Source organism: Oncorhynchus tshawytscha, linkage group LG28 (genome assembly GCF_018296145.1).
Source record: "Oncorhynchus tshawytscha isolate Ot180627B linkage group LG28, Otsh_v2.0, whole genome shotgun sequence".
Taxonomy (NCBI): Eukaryota; Metazoa; Chordata; class Actinopteri; order Salmoniformes; family Salmonidae; genus Oncorhynchus; species Oncorhynchus tshawytscha.
Window position 1 is genome coordinate 530,255 of NC_056456.1, and position 12,652 is coordinate 542,906.

At 44.0% G+C, this 12,652-nt stretch overlaps 1 protein-coding gene across 1 annotated transcript in view; it reads right to left on the bottom strand.

Annotated features, from left to right (window-relative positions):
- LOC112262517 (protein unc-13 homolog B-like) overlaps positions 1–12,421 on the bottom strand; it is a 174,006-nt gene extending 161,585 nt beyond the window's left edge. The window contains exons 1-2 of the mRNA XM_042308333.1: positions 12,165–12,421; positions 10,347–10,434 (exon numbers count right to left, since the gene is read on the bottom strand). The gene's annotated coding sequence lies outside the window, so the exon portion shown is untranslated. The remainder of the gene's footprint in view (positions 1–10,346; positions 10,435–12,164) is intronic.
- Positions 12,422–12,652: the final 231 nt, after the last annotated feature.

Below are 12,652 nucleotides of genomic sequence, written 5' to 3' on the forward strand. Positions count from 1 at the left end.
TGACAGGGAAGCATTTAAATGTAGATTCCTGGGCCTCCCGAGTGGGGAAGTGGTCTAAGGCACTGCATTGCAGTGTTTGAGGCGTCACTACAGACCCAGGTTTGATCCCAGGCTGTGTCACAACCGGGCCGTGACCGGGAGTCCCATAGGGTGGACACATTTAGCCCAGCGTTGTACGGGTTAGGGGTGGGTGGGCTTTATTTGGCTCATCGTGCTCTAGCGACTCCTTGTGGCGGGCCGGGCGCCTGCAGGCTGCCCCCGATAGTCAGTTGAACGGTTTTTCCTTCAACACATTGGTGCAGCTGGCTTCCAGGGTATGAGGGCGGGTGTTAAGAAGGGGGGTAAAATAGAAAAAATAAAATAAAAAATAAATGTATATTCCTTGAGGTGGTGAATGTGATGGCTCCAATTAGACAGGACAAAGTAAAATAGAGATCTAGATCTTGGTTTAATCACGAGATTCTAGAATCTACCAAAGCAGGGAATAAGGCCTTTAAGAAATGAAGCAGCCTGATGAGCAGCCTGATTTTTTTTCTCATGAGCAGCCTGATTTTCTACCATATAAATGTCAGAAATGAAAAACAGATTAGGATGGATGAAGCTAAGAGGGGTTATTTTGCTGATAAAAACATTGAGAACAAAAATAACCCTAAAAAGCTTTGGAAATAATTTAAGGAATTATGATGTAGTAGTACTACCAACAACAAACTAAAGAGTATTGGACTGAACATCAGGGGGAGATGGTGTATGAAAAAGCAGAGGTTGCCAATGAATTCAACCCTTATTAAAAAAAAATGTTTTACTTCTGTTGTTAGCAAGCTGGTTAGCTGGTTAGCAAGCTGGTTAGCAAGCTGGTTAGCAAGCTGGTTAGCAAGCTGGTTAGCAAGCTGGTTAGCAAGCTGGTTAGCAAGCTGGTTAGCAAGCTGCCCACCAGTTCTGGTTTGTATGGAAACAACCAAGTCAAGAAGTATTATGCCAAGTTAAGGGTTCAACCAAACTCTTTTTATTTTGCAAAGGTAGCAACAGTCAAAGTAGCCAGTATGCTAGCAGAGGTTAAATGCTCCAAAGCTACAGGCCTGGGATAATGTTCCTGCAAGGTTTCTTAGAGATTGTGCTGAGCAAATTGCCCCTTGTATTACGCATATCATTAATGTCTCTATTGAACAAGGCAGGTACATGAAACAAGCTAAAGTTCTACCTCGATATAAGAAGGACATAGAGTCTGACCCTGGGAATTACAGGCCTGTATATATCCTCTATATAAGAAGGACATAGAGTCTGACCCTGGGAATTACAGGCCTGTATATATCCTCTATATAAGAAGGACATAGAGTCTGACCCTGGGAATTACAGGCCTGTATATATCCTCTATATAAGAAGGGGATAGAGTCTGACCCTGGGAATTACAGGCCTGTATATATCCTCTATATAACATCAAAGATCCTGGAGAGAATTGTACATGAGCAAATGTATGAATATGTCAACAAACAGGGTCTAATGTATAATTTTCAGTCGGGTTTTAGAAAAACATACTCCACTGATTCATGTCTACTTTAATTGACTGACTTCATCAGGAAAGAGATTGATGAGGGAAAATTGATACTGAATGGTACTGCTTAACATACAGACCTAAAATTAACCACTGTTTCCTAATTTCCAAACTGGGGTTAAGCAGTATCCCTCTAGGCTGGGTCAAGTCCAACTTGTCAGGTAGGGAGCAAGTGGTAGAGGTTAATGGTTCACTGTCTCAGGCAAAACCAATGAGTGGTGGCGTTCCGCAGGGGAGCGTGCTTGGGCCTCTACCGTTTTTACTGTATATAAACAATATGATGCTTGTTCGTTCCCTCTTTTCCTTTATGTGGATGACTCTACACTTCCGGTGTCTCATAAAAGTAAAACTATGTTGGAGAGCATACTTACCACAGAGCTTACTAAGATTAGCAAATGGCTTGGAGATAATAAGCTATCTCTGCAATTATTTTGGGGTCCAGACTTAAATTGTCGTTTGAAATCAGAGTGGAGTTAGGGGGTGAAGTGTTGACTATTAAAACCTCTGTTAACTACCTGGGATGTATCCTTGATGGAAGCTTTGGAGGTGTGAGCCACTAAAGTTCTAGGGAAGGTTAATGTCAGGACTAGGTTTTTGGATAGAAAGTCCAAGCAGTTTGATAAGGACTGCTAGCCACCGCCCTCATTCAATGCTATTTTGACTATGCTAGTACTTCCTGGTTTGGGGGCTTATCTAAGCTTCTGAAGGGGAAGCTCCAGATAGCCCAGAATAAGCTGATCAGGGTAGTATTGAAGGTGAGTCCACGTATTCACATAGGCAGGAGCTGCTTTCAGGAACTAAACTAGCTGCCTGTTGAGGCTAGGGTGTCCCAGACTAAACTGGGTTTGGTTTACAACAGTATTTATGGTTCTGATTACCTTCCCCGTGTTAGGGATGCACACAATCACAGCACCAGATCAGGTGTTGCTAATATGTGCTTATACAGGTTCAGGAGTAATGCTGAGAAAGGTATTTTTTTAAACGTATTTATTTATCCTTTATTTAACTAGGCAAGTCAGTTAAGAACAAATTCTTATTTACAATGACGGCCTTGTATACTGGAGCCTCAGAGTGGAATGTGTTGCCTCTGCCCTGCTTTAAATATAAAGTAAAAAACAGTTTGATGTCTTCTGGGCTCATTTGAATGTACCTTATGATGTCACTGAAATGATGAGATCGATGTTCTTCATCTTTGTTTTTTTGTTTTATTATCTCTGTCCTACTGTGTTCAACAGTGTTGGATCTTGCCAAGTCATCTTCAAGAGGACCGCAATGGAAATAAGTACCATTCTTTATTGTGTGTTATCCTCGATCATGTGCATGTATGGCTTTTTAAAGTTTTATGTGTGCTTGTTTTCTTTTATGGTCGAATTAATTAACTAAACTAAAGCACCATGGCTCTACCAACTGAGCCACACGGGACCTAAACTGAATAAAGCGATGAAAGCCACAGATTGGTCAGACAGTTCGTTTTGTTTCCAGATTGAAATGAGTTCCTGATTGAGAGCCAGAGATCCAGCACTGCGCAGTCCTCACGGACTTTAGAGTATAAATTCAGAAATCCCATTGAATTAAACTGATCTTCAGCATATTGTATTTTCATGCGCAGCTCTACTTAGAGAACAACAGAGTGTGAAAGGGAGGGGTGGGAAAGGGTTGGGTGCCGAAACTTTGGAACAAACGAGCACTTGGTCTTGGACCAGGTCCATTTGTCACACAGAGAGAAAGAGAGAGGGAGAGAAGAGAGAGGTGTTTGGCACACATATTAGACTGAGCGAGAATGAACAGACTACCCTCGTTTTCCACCCTCTACCTCCCTACCTTTCTCTCTCCCCTCCTACCTCCCTTTCTCTTTCTACCCCTCCCTCTCTTTACCTCTGTCTCTCTCTCTCCCGCCCACTACCCTTCCCTTCCTCCCTCTAATCAGTCATAATGACAGAAGTAATGGCTATGCTAAAAACAGCAGTCCCATGGGAACAGGTTGTCTCTGTCAATGTCCCAAAGGGCACCCAATTCCCTCCATAGTGCCCTACTTTTGCCCAGAGGGCTAAACAGGGGGGCTAAATAGAGACTAGGGTGCCTTGTGGGATACAGTCTTTGTGTCGTCTCCGGAACAGACTAAAAACTATTTTCTTTTCAGGTCACATCTAATCTCTCTAGGTGATTCCTCTCTACCTTTATAGTTGCTTTTTAATTGTTCCAGCAAAGCAAGTGTGTTTGACCCACCCACACACGCACGCACCCACACACACACACACACACACACACACACACACACACACACACACACACACACACACACACACACGGTGCTGTCCTTTAACTTTTCAGGCACACTTTGAGTTTGAGACAAAACTAGCAGTATGCAGTGGGGTTTAGGCTTAGGGTGTCCTACCTAGACTACAGTTCATGCACCAGAATTTATTAATCACTGTGTATAGGTAGTAAACAATCGCAGGGGTGCATCTCAATAGACGGAAGTGGCCTCCTCTCCTTCTCTCCTCTACTTCTCCTCCACTTCTCTCCTCCTCCTCTACTTATCTCCTCTCCCCTACTTCTCCTCTCCTCTACTACTCCTCTCCTCCTCTCCTCTCCTCCTCTCCTCTACTTGTCCTCTTCTCCTCTACTTCTCTCCTCATCTCCTCTACTTCTCCTCTCCTCCTATTTCTCTCCTCTTCTCCTCTCCTCTTCTCCTCTCCTTCTCTCCTCTACTACTCCTCTCCTCCTCTACTCCTCTCCTCTCCTCTACTTGTCCTCTTCTCCTCTCCTCTTCTCCTCTCCTTCTCTCCTCATCTCCTCTACTTCTCCTCTCCACCTCTACTTCTGCTCTCCTCCTCTCCTTCTGCTCTCCTCTCCTCTACTTCTCCTCTCCTCCTCCTCTCCTCTCCTCCTCTACTCCTCTCCTTCTCCTCCTCTACTTCTCTCCTCCTCTCCTCTACTCCTCTTCTCTTCTCTTCTCCTCTTCTCTTCTCTTCTCTTCTCTTCTCTTCTCTTCTCTTCTCTTCTCTTCTCTTCTCTTCTCTTCTCTCTCTTCTCCTCTCTCTCCTCTCCTCTCCTTCTCCTCTCCTTCTCTCCTCTCCTTCTCCTCTCCTTCACTCCACCTCTCCTCTACTTCTCTCCTCCTCTCCTCTACTTCTCCTCTCCTTCTCTCCTCTCCTCTCCTTCTCCTCTACTTCTCCTCTCCTTCTCTCCTCATCTCCTCTACTTCTCTCCATCTCTCCTCTACTTCTCTCCATCTCTCCTCTACTTCTCCACCAATTGGAAAAAGAACAGGACAGATGAGAAGCTATATGAATTTTTCACTCCAGGCTCACCTGCTCAATTTAGTTCCTATCAGTGCAGATGAAGGAGAGGAGAGGAGGGAGTCACTTTATACTGTTGAGATGCACCCCAGAAGGAAGTCATTTTATACTGGTGAGATGCATCCCAGGAGGAAGTCATTTGCTAGTCTAACTCTATGCAGTGAGGGTAGTAGTGGGAATGTATACTATGATTTAAACATACAAATAAAGGGAGACGTTGAGACAGAGGACAGAAAGTAATTACTGTCTTCCCTCCTACTCAAGATGCCTCTATCGTTTTTCATGACTTGATTCAATTTAACCACTCACTCCCAATCCCAATCCGATTAATTTAACCACTCACTCCCAATCCCAATCCGATTAATTTAACCACTCACTCCCAATCCCAATCCGATTAATTTAACCACTCACTCCCAATCCCAATCCGATTAATTTAACCACTCACTCCCAATCCCAATCCGATTAATTTAACCACTCACTCCCAATCCCAATCCGATTAATTTAACCACTCACTCCCAATCCCAATCCGATTAATTTAACCACTCACTCCCAATCCCAATCCGATTAATTTAACCACTCACTCCCAATCCCAATCCGATTAATTTAACCACTCACTCCCAATCCCAATCCGATTAATTTAACCACTCACTCCCAATCCCAATTTGACTAATTTAACCACTCACTCCCAATCCCAATTTGACTAATTTAACCACTCCCAATCCCAATTGACTAATTTAACCACTCACTCCCAATCCCAATCCGATTAATTTAACCACTCACAATCCCAATCCGATTAATTTAACCACTCACTCCCAATCCCAATTTGACTAATTTAACCACTCACTCCCAATCCCAATTTGACTAATTTAACCACTCACTCCCAATCCGATTAATTTAACCACTCACTCCGAATCCCAATCCGATTAATTTAACCACTCACTCCCAATCCCAATTTTGAACTGTGCCGATATGACGATTAGAGATTCTATCCGTTGCCACAACAACCAGCGATTGTAATAGGCTTTTGGATTTGCATGGAGAGGTTTGGAGGTTTGGAGACGATGGAAAGCTCTGACTCACACGTTTTGTTTTGTTCTCTCCCTCCTTTATGTTTGGAAACTCCCTTGATTTTCTTTGGCTATTGTTTGTCTCTAAAGGTTCTTGAAAACCACTACGCTCACAATGTGTTGTGCTCATTGTTATGCTTCTCCATATGAAATGTCGCAGTCACAGCAGGACATGGCTCACCTGTTAGCACACAGATGAAGGGGGAGAAAAAAATACATGTCTTTTTTTATGACTAGAACAAGACACGCATATGTTAAAAGGCTTTTTTTGACCCACTCTGCTTTATAATGGCATTAACTTCCTGTTTCTTCTTCTTCTCTATATTATCAGAACACTTGAACTGTAGGTGTGTGTGACAAACCTTTCTGAAGATACACCGTGCCTACATACACCTATGATAATGCCTCCTTGATTGTATAGCAAAGCAAGGTTGTGTTTCCATAGTAATGTAACTTGGTTGTCATGGTAAATCACTTGTTGTTGAGAGCAACAATATTATTTGAGTCATTCTAGGAATACTGAGTGATACTTACTACTGAGAGATGCAGGGCCTTCAGTAAGTATTCACACCCCTGGACTTTGTCTACATTTTGTTGTGTTACAGCCTGAATTTAACATGGATTCAATTGAGATTTTGTGACACTGGCCTACACAAAATATAACATCATGTAAAAGTGGAATTATCCATTTGAAATTGGTACAAATGAGTTAAACATGAATAGTATTCAAACCCTTTGGCATGGAAAGCCAAAATAAATTCAGGAGTCCTACACCAAAAGACAAATTCACCTTTCAGCTGGACAATAACCGAAAACACGAGGCCAAATCTCCACTGGAGTTGGTTACCAAGACGACATTGAATGTTCCGGAGCGGCCTAGTTACAATTCTGGGGTAAATCAACTTGATAATATATGGCAAGACTTGAAAATGGTTGAAGAATAATGTGCAAATATTGAACAATCCAGGCGTGCAAAACACTTAGACTGACAGCTGTAATCGCTTCCAAAGGTGATTGTAACTTATTGATTCAGGTGTTTGAATACTTATGTAAATGAGATATTTCTGCTTTTCATTTTCAATACGTTTACAAACATTTTTGAAAACATGTCTTCACTTTGTCATTATGGGGTATTGTGTGTGTGTGTACATGTGTGAGAAAATATATATTTAATCCATTTTGAATTCAGGCTGTAACACAACAAAATGTGGAATAAGTCAAGGGGTAGGAATACTTTCTGAAGGAAATATACTGACCAGAATCAAACACGGAATAGTTGAAACATCATAAAAATCATTTGTCCTCGGTTGCAACACTCACTGCCGAGTTCCAAACTGCCTCTTGGAAGCAACGTCAGCGCAAGAACTGTTCGACAGGAGCTTCATGAATGGGTTTCCATGGCAGAGCAGCCGCACACAAGCCTAAGATCACCATGCGCAATGCCAAGCGTTGGCTGGAGTAATGTAAAGCAGTTTAGGGAAGGCCCTTTCCTGTTTCAGAATGAGAACGCCTTGTGTGCACAAAGCGAGGTCCATACAGAAATGGTTTGTCGAGATCGGTTTGGAAGAACTTGACTGGCCTGCACAGAGCCCCTGCCCTCAACCCTATCGAACACTTTTGAGATGAATTTGAAGGCCGACTGCGAGCCAGACCTAACCGCCCAACATCAGTAACCTCAATTCAGCCCCCCGACTTACAGCTGTAATCGCAGCAAAAGGTGGCGCTACAAAGTATTAACTTAAGGGGGCTGAATAATTTTGCACGGCCAATTTTTCAGTTTTTGATTTGTTAAAAAAGTTTTAAATATCCAATAAATGTCGTTCCACTTCATGATTGTGTCCCACTTGTTGTTGATTCTTCACAAAAAATACAGTTTTATATCTTTATGTTTGAAGCCTGAAATGTGGCAAAAGGTCGCAAAGTTCAAGGGGGCCGAATACTTTCGCAAGGCACTGTATGTCTATCACCCAGGAGGTCTCTCTATTAGTGGTGAATGAAGATAATGTTCTCCATACAATGTCATCCTCTAAGGGGCTGTGGCGATAGATCCTTCTATGTAAAAATAGAATGTAATATTAATACTAGGGACAGGTCCTCTCTATTCTCACAGATCTACGCTGAGAGGAGAAGGAAGGAGAGGGTGTGTCTCACACTATCACCTGTATAGGAGTGGTGACATGACCTAACCGTCCCTCCCTGACTCCCTCCCTCCCTCGGTTGTAGTAGTAGGGTACGGTAATGTATATAGTAGTAGGGTACGGTAAATGTACGGTAGTGGTAATGTACGGTAATGTATATAGTAGTAGTAGTGTGCGGTAAAGTATATAGTAGTAGTAGGGTACGGTAACGTACGGTAGTAGTAGGGTAGGGTAATGTATATAATAGTAGTAGGGTACGGTAATGTATATAGTAGTAGTAGGGTACGGTAAAGTACGGTGGTAGTAGGGTACGGAGAAGTATGGTAGTAGTAGGGTAGGGTAAAGTACGGTAGTAGGAGGGTACGGTAACGTGTATATAGTAGTAGTAGGGTACGGTAATGTATATAGTAGTAGTAGGGTACGGTAAAGTACGGTGGTAGTAGGGTATGGAGAAGTACGGTAGTAGGGTATGGTAAAGTAAGGTAGTAGTAGGGTATGGAGAAGTACGGTAGTAGTAGGGTACGGTAAAGTACAGTAGTAGGAGGGTACGGTAATGTATATAGTAGTAGTAGGGTACGGTAACGTATATAGTAGTAGTAGGGTACGGTAATGTATGTAGTAGTAGTAGGGTACGGTAATGTATATAGTAGTAGTAGGGTACGGTACGTATATAGTAGTAGTAGGGTACGGTAATGTATATAGTAGTAGTAGGGTACGGTAATGTATATAGTAGTAGTAGGGTACGGTAAAGTACGGTGGTAGTAGGGTACGGAGAAGTATGGTAGTAGTAGGGTAGGGTAAAGTACGGTAGTAGGAGGGTACGGTAACGTATATAGTAGTAGTAGGGTACGGTAATGTATATAGTAGTAGTAGGGTACGGTAAAGTAAGGTGGTAGTAGGGTATGGAGAAGTACGGTAGTAGTAGGGTACGGTAAAGTAAGGTAGTAGTAGGGTATGGAGAAGTACGGTAGTAGTAGGGTACGGTAAAGTACAGTAGTAGGAGGGTACGGTAATGTATATAGTAGTAGTAGGGTACGGGAACGTATATAGTAGTAGTAGGGTACGGTAATGTATGTAGTAGTAGTAGGGTACGGTAATGTATATAGTAGTAGTAGGGTACGGTACGTATATAGTAGTAGTAGGGTACGGTAATGTATATAGTAGTAGTAGGGTACGGTAATGTATATAGTAGTAGTAGGGTACGGTAATGTATATAGTAGTAGTAGGGTACGGTAATGTATATAGTAGTAGTAGGGTACGGTAATGTATATAGTAGTAGTAGGGTACGGTAATGTATATAGTAGTAGTAGTAGGGTACGGTATTGTATATAGTAGTAGTAGGGTACGGTACGTATACGTATATAGTAGTAGTAGTAGGGTACGGTAATGTATATAGTAGTAGTAGGGTACGGAAATGTATATAGTAGTAGTAGGGTACGGTAATGTATATAGTAGTAGTAGTAGTAGGGTACGGTAATGTATATAGTAGTAGTAGGGTACGGTAATGTATATAGTAGTAGTAGTAGTACGGTAATGTATATGGTAGTAGTAGGGTACGGTATGTATATAGTAGTAGTAGGGTACGGTAATGTATATAGTAGTAGTAGGGTACGGTAATGTATATAGTAGTAGTAGGGTACGGTAATGTATATAGTAGTAGTAGGGTACGGTAATGTATATAGTAGTAGTAGTAGGGTACGGTGACGTACGGTAGTAGTAGGGTACGGTGACGTACGGTAGTAGTAGGGTACGGTATGGTACGGTGGTAGTAGGGTACGTTAACGTACGGTAGTCGACTAACCGGTGCCTGGTTCTATTTATTGTCATCATGATAATTCGGTCAATCATCCTGACATGGATTTTTGTCCATATCACCCAGCTCTTATGAAGCATGAAGCAGTATGGCTAAACAAATACAATAACAATATGATCATAGCAAAGTAAATCACAGCACCACTCTGGAATTGTTATATTCTACTGCACTGTTGGAGAAAGAACACAAGCATTTCGCTACACCTGGAATAACATCTGCTAGATATGCATATGTGACCAATACAATTTTATTTTATTTGACAACCTGAGCACATCTCCACTGGTAAACTGGTGTTCAGGGGAAGAAGGCTTTTCTGGAGAACCACATCAAAGAGGACGATCTCACACTTCATTTACATTACAATCAACCACCATCGGCATTGTGGGAAGCTCAACCAACCCAGGTCCGAAAGTGAGAGGGAGTGAGAGAAAATGAGACAGGACGAGAGAGAGAGATGAATCGTAGATGGCTCCTTACCTTGAGCAGCTGAACTCTGACTTTGTTGATGACCTTCAGCCAACGTACTCTGACCGGAGAGCAGGGAGGTGGCCCATGCTCACAGAAGCTAAGAGAGAGACAGAGAGGAGGGGGGTTTGAAAGAGGAGACAGAGAGAGAGAGACAGAGAAGAGGGGGGGTTGAAAGAAGAGACAGAGAAAGAGAGACAGAGAGGAGGGGGTTGAAAGAGGAGACAGAGAGAGACAGAGAGAGGGGGTTGAAAGAGGAGACAGAGAGAGACAGAGAGGATTTTATTTGAAAGAGGAGACAGAGAGAAAGAGAGACAGAGAGGAGGTGGGGGAAAGAGGAGACAGAGAGAACAGAGATGAAAGAGGAGACAGAGAGAGAATCAACCACCATCGGCATTGTGGGGCTTGAAAGAGGAGGCAGAGAAAGAGAGACAGAGAGGGGAGAGAAAAGAGACAGAGAGAGAGAGAGAGAGAGAGGAGGGGGGCTGAAAGAGGAGACAGAGAAAGAGAGACAGAGAGGAGGGGGTTGAAAGAGGAGACAGAGAGAGACAGAGAGGAGGGGGGGTTGAAAGAGGAGACAGAGAGAGAGAGACAGAGAGGAGGGGGTTTGAAAGAGGAGACAGACAGAAAGAGACAGAGAGGAGGGGGTTGAAAGAGAGACAGAGAGAGAGAGAGACAGAGAGGGGGGGGTTGAAAGAGGAGACAGAGGGAGAGAGAGACAGAGAGGAGGGGGTTGAAAGATGAGACAGAGAGAGAGAGAGAGAGAGAGAGGAGGGGGGGGTTGAAAGAGGAGACAGAGAGAGAGAGAGAGAGAGGAGGGGGTTGAAAGAGGAGACAGAGAGAGAGAGACAGAGAGGAGGGGGGGTTGAAAGAGGAGACAGAGAGAGAGAGAGAGACAGAGAGGAGGGGGGTTGAAAGAGGAGACAGAGAGACAGAGAGAGACAGAGAGGAGGGGGTTGAAAGAGGAGACAGAGAGAGAGAGAGAGAGACAGAGAGGAGGGGGTTGAAAGAGGAGACAGAGAGAGAGAGAGAGAGACAGAGAGGAGGGGGGAAAGAGGAGACAGAGAGAGAGAGAGAGACAGAGGAGGGGGTTGAAAGAGGAGACAGAGAGAGAGAGAGAGAGACAGAGAGGAGGGGGTTGAAAGAGGAGACAGAGAGAGAGAGAGAGAGAGAGGAGGGGGGGTTGAAAGAGACAGAGACAGAGAGACAGAGAGAGGGGGTTGAAAGAGGAGACAGAGAGAGAGAGAGGAGGGGAGACAGAGAGGAGGGGGTTGAAAGAGGAGACAGAGAGAGAGAGAGAGACAGACAGGGGGGTTGAAAGAGGAGACAGAGAGAGAGAGAGACAGAGAGGAGGGGGTTGAAAGAGGAGACAGAGAGAGAGAGAGAGAGAGGACAGAGAGGAGGGGGTTGAAAGAGGAGACAGAGAGAGAGAGAGAGACAGAGAGGAGGGGGTTGAAAGAGAGACAGAGAGAGAGAGCGAGAGAGAGAGACAGAGAGGAGGGGGTTGAAAGAGGAGACAGAGAGAGAGAGAGACAGAGAGGAGGGGGTTGAAAGAGGAGACAGAGAGAGAGAGAGACAGAGAGGAGGGGGTTGAAAGAGGAGACAGAGAGAGAGAGAGAGACAGAGAGGAGGGGGTTGAAAGAGGAGACAGAGAGAGAGAGAGAGACAGAGAGGGGGGTTGAAAGAGGAGACAGAGAGAGAGAGAGAGACAGAGGAGGGGGTTGAAAGAGGAGACAGAGAGAGAGAGAGAGAAACCATTTAATACAGTGTTACTGGTGTGAACTACAGTAGAAAAAGCCAAGGGCTTTAAGTAATGTCAACTAAATATACCTGATCTGTTTCTCTGTCCCACGGTTGTCCAGGGGTTTGGGCAGGGGGACAATGGACTCTTTCTGATCTTTGTTGGACCCTGGCTCTGGGACAGCCCTCAGCCCCTTCTCCTCTTTCTCCTCTTCCTCCCAGGAGGCTTTCTGTTGGCTGTGGAGAGGGGGGTGAGGGCTGGTGGGCTGGGGAGCCTCTGGTTCAGAGCTGAGCTGGGAGCTGGCCTGGCTGAGGTTCCCTGATGACCCAAAACGGCTGCTGTCCACCGGGCTAAAGCGAGGGACACACCAATCAATCAAGCCCTGACTCTGAAGGGTTCAATGCCACGAACTGTCTTCATCTATGCAGCTGTGGACTCCGATGTACTGAAAAGTACTTTGTCAAAATTGCTAATGTAAACAGGGCTTCATCATTTATTTCATTTGATTTATTTAACCGTTGTTTATCCAGGAAGTCCCATTAAAGTCCGGATACCTCTTTTTCAATAAACATTTCAT